This window comes from Malurus melanocephalus, unplaced genomic scaffold, assembly GCF_030028575.1.
Source record: "Malurus melanocephalus ecotype Western Australia unplaced genomic scaffold, MMel_1.1 scaffold_337, whole genome shotgun sequence".
NCBI lineage: Eukaryota > Metazoa > Chordata > Aves > Passeriformes > Maluridae > Malurus > Malurus melanocephalus.
This window is the reverse complement of record NW_026623569.1, coordinates 781,019-784,319: the sequence shown is the minus strand read 5'-3', so window position 1 is coordinate 784,319 and position 3,301 is coordinate 781,019.

Below are 3,301 nucleotides of genomic sequence, written 5' to 3'. Positions count from 1 at the left end.
GCATTTGTTTCCCAGCAAAGCTGCTGATCTGGGAACCTCTCCAGTGTCACTTGGACTGCGAMAGGCAGGATTTGCATCCCTTAAATTCCCACCGCTAAATCTTTTGTCTTCCTCCAGTAGCCGGGGATTTCTGTAAATTGTGCTCATAACAGGATTTATGTAAATCATGCTGTGGCAGGAGCTCTGGGTGAAGTGGGGCTGCTCAGATGCAAAATTTATTCCATTTGGAGTGGGGATCTGTGGGGTTTGGGCTTCAGAAGTCAATGCTGGGAAACGAATCCAGGTCTGGAGCCCAAATCCTGCTGAACACTCAGAGCTCTCGCAGGGGGACGGCTCCGGGCTTTGCTGAATTCACTGTTTGTAATTTTGGATGGAATAATGAAATCATTGTGGAATGGGTTGGGTCGGGATGGATTTAAATACAATCCAGGGACACCCTTGCCATGGACAGGGACCCCTCCCACTGTCCCAGGGTGCTCCAGCCTGACCGTGGACACTTCCAGGAATAAGGAAGCAAATTCCCAGGGAATTCCAGCCCTTCACCACCCTAAAAAATGAAAATTTCCTTCCCAAAATCCCATCTGAGCCAGCCCATGGAATCCTGGAATGGTYGGGRTTGGAGGGACCTCWAAGCCCATCCGGTGCCACCACGGGCAGGGACACTTTCCATGGCCCAGGTGGCTCCAGCCTGGCCTGGGACACTGCCAGGGATCCAGGGRCAGCCACAGCTGCTCTGGGAATTCCATCCCAGCCCCTCCCCACCCTCCAGCCAGGAATTCCTTCCCAAAATCCCATCTATCCCTGCCCTCTGGCAGTGAAAAACCACAACCCATATAAACAACCCTTCTCTCTGCTTTTTATCAGCCCCTGGAGGCCCTGAAAGGAGCTCTGCGGTCTCCCTGGAGCATTTCCTCCTCCAGGCTGAGCTCTCCCAGCCTGGCAGTGCTGCTCCAGAGGGACCTGGACGTGCTGCAGGGATCTGAAAAACCCTCAGGGGTTTCTCCTGTGGGCTGATCCCGGGGGATCCAGGCCTCCCTCRCTCCCTTCTGCTTCACCCGGGGAAAATAAAAACACCCCAGGCTCTCCTGCCTGCTCTCAGTCATCGCTCGGTGCTTTTAATTTCCATCATAGCCACTGGAAAATTCATGGGCGAGCTTTTTTCTGGCGCCTCATGGAACGTTCCTGCTGCTRGAACTCCATCGTGGCGAGGAAACATTCCCCAATTCTGGGAGGTTTCAGTCCCTGAATGTGGAGGTTTTAGCCCCTGCATGTTTTGAGCGAAGTTTCTCTGCTTTTAACTCTTTTTTAAGTCCGAGCTGTCAAAGAAAAACGCGAGTGCGAGGCCCAGCCTGGTGCTGACCGTTGCTGTTCTCTTGTTGCCTTGAGGGCTGGGTTTTAATTATGAGACAAGGGACAGTTGAGGGGATAAAAAGGTTTTACTTCGGTATTTAATGAAATTCCAGGTGAACAATTTGATAGAATGGAAAAACCGCTGGAAAACGCACTTTGCGTATAACGCGTACACTGGTTTTATAGATTTTATAAATTAGCATATTTATTTGGAATTTTTTAATAAGAAATTTAACAAATGATGTAATGTTCCTTTATTCTAATTTTTTTTTTTCTGGATGAGGTCAAAGCTTAGTTATATGGTATGATCTAGAGAAAATATTGTAGGAAATGTGGTAGCTTCAGGTTTAAGATAGCACAGGGCACACTTAGTCCTGGCTGAGGATGTTTGTTTTTTTCTGCCCAGCAGAACTATTAAACCAAGCCTGAATATCAGGCTACAAAAATTACAAGTTTATAATTATAAACTRCAGGTACTAATTACTAACAATTATTTACAAGGCTAAAGGTACAAGGGATACATAAACGGTGCAGAAAATGTTTTAAAAGGGTGTAAAAATATATAAAAGGATATAATTAATAAAATATATAAAAATATATAGAAATTTATAAAACTATATAAAAATAAATATATAAAACTATATAAAAAATATATAAAAATATATAAAAAATAAATATATAAAAATAAATATATAAAAATAAATATATAAGAATATATATATAAAAATATATAAAATATATAAAAATATAAAAATATAAAAATATATAAAAATATATAAAAATATATAAAAATATATAAAAATATATAAAAATATATAAAAATATATAAAAATATATAAAAATATATAAAAAGGAAAGGCAAAATTCCTCAGGAATCACTCAGGTCCCGTTTTTTCCCCGCAGGTGCCGCACCACATGAAGGCTTTACCCTACTACAGCTACGACCAGCCCGTGATCGGCTACTGCCAGGCCCACAAGCCCCTCCACATCAACAAGGGCTACGAGACGGTGACCCGGGAGCCAGCGGAACCCTCTGGCCTGGACCTGGGCCGGGACCACAGCTTCATCGCCACCATCGCGCGCTCCGCCGCCCCTGCCATCTACATCGAGAGAATACCCAACTAAAACTAAAACTAAAACTAAAACGGGGCCACCTGCGTCCCAGGAGGGACCTTTCGTCTGGGAAGAGACCGAAAAAGGCGCTGGGAGCCCCAAGGTTCCGAGGGCACGGGGACAGCGCCCGGAGCGCGGAAGGTGCGCGCCAGGAGAACTTCAGGATTTTCTTTGCTTTAAAACTTTCCGACCGATTCCTCAGTGTAAATATCCAAGGGGGAGATTGTCGAGTTCTCGTCGGGAAGAACGGCGGTGAACGGTAGCGACGACGACGACGGCGGCGAAATAGATTTCACTCTAGCTACATAAAAGGGATGGATTAAGAGTTTTGTTTGTATATTTGATTTTTCTACATTGCACGGTTCCAGGGAAGGAGAACCACAGGTAACAATAAACGGGGTGGGGAGGACGTGGTTCGGGGGGGTCAGCCATGTTCCCTTATTAAGTGTTTATTACAAAGATCCGTTGACTATTTTGGTTCTTTTTTCAGCCAACAGAAGATAGCTCTATATTTTCTTTTTTCCTTCCAGGAAAAGAGATTGTTTTTCCTTCAGGTTTTTCGGTTGGGGTTGGTTATTTTTTTTTGGGGGGGGTTTGTTTTTTAAGTGGTGGAGAATTAAATATTTCAACCTTCAGGCGTGGGCATTAAAGCTTATGTTGAACCAAAAGGACAATTTTGATGGCAATTGATGCAACAGAAACAAAGAAACTCGGGTGCATGTACATTTCAGACACAGGCTGTACACTATGGAGGGGGCTTTTGATTTTTTTATCTTCATTGTGCTTCATTGTTGACACTCTTAAATTCCTTTTCGGGCTCTAAAAACAACAAAAAAAA